Genomic DNA, 547 nt, shown 5'->3' with positions numbered 1-547 from the left:
TCCTTGCGTCAGTTTTCCTGTTTCCCTAAACCTGACCCTTCCTGTCCTGATCTTTAATCAGCTATCACAAACATAAAACTGGGGACACGCCACCGTCCCATGACAATGGAGTCTAATCAACAGCATAAGATAATGCTTATTAACCAGTATAGTCTGGCTTCCTAATTAAAGTTATTGTAGCTGTAGTATAAGAGTATACATTCTTACAATTTATGATTTGCAATTTGGTGGCTTTTTCTTTCAACTCCATCTCAATACTAAGTGTTCTTTAAGTAGTAATGTTATTGTGCATCTGGGGTGGCCATTTTACAAAACCACAAGGACATTGTTCTCAAAAGAAACAGAAACACTAGCTGAACAACATTGACTTCAGTGAGGGACAACACCCTCTTTTTCTAGGACACTGCACAAACATTCCAGAGATGTCTTCCTACAAATGTAACACTGATTTCAATGCACTCGACTAACTTGCATCAGTAGTTACGCATCTTTTCATTCATTTTATTCAGATGATCTCCAGACTAACACTCAAGAGGATGATAGCTAC

Source organism: Oncorhynchus gorbuscha, linkage group LG06, assembly GCF_021184085.1.
Source record: "Oncorhynchus gorbuscha isolate QuinsamMale2020 ecotype Even-year linkage group LG06, OgorEven_v1.0, whole genome shotgun sequence".
Lineage (NCBI taxonomy): Eukaryota > Metazoa > Chordata > Actinopteri > Salmoniformes > Salmonidae > Oncorhynchus > Oncorhynchus gorbuscha.
The sequence above is the reverse complement of the archived record's forward strand: the minus strand, read 5'-3'. Positions refer to the sequence as shown.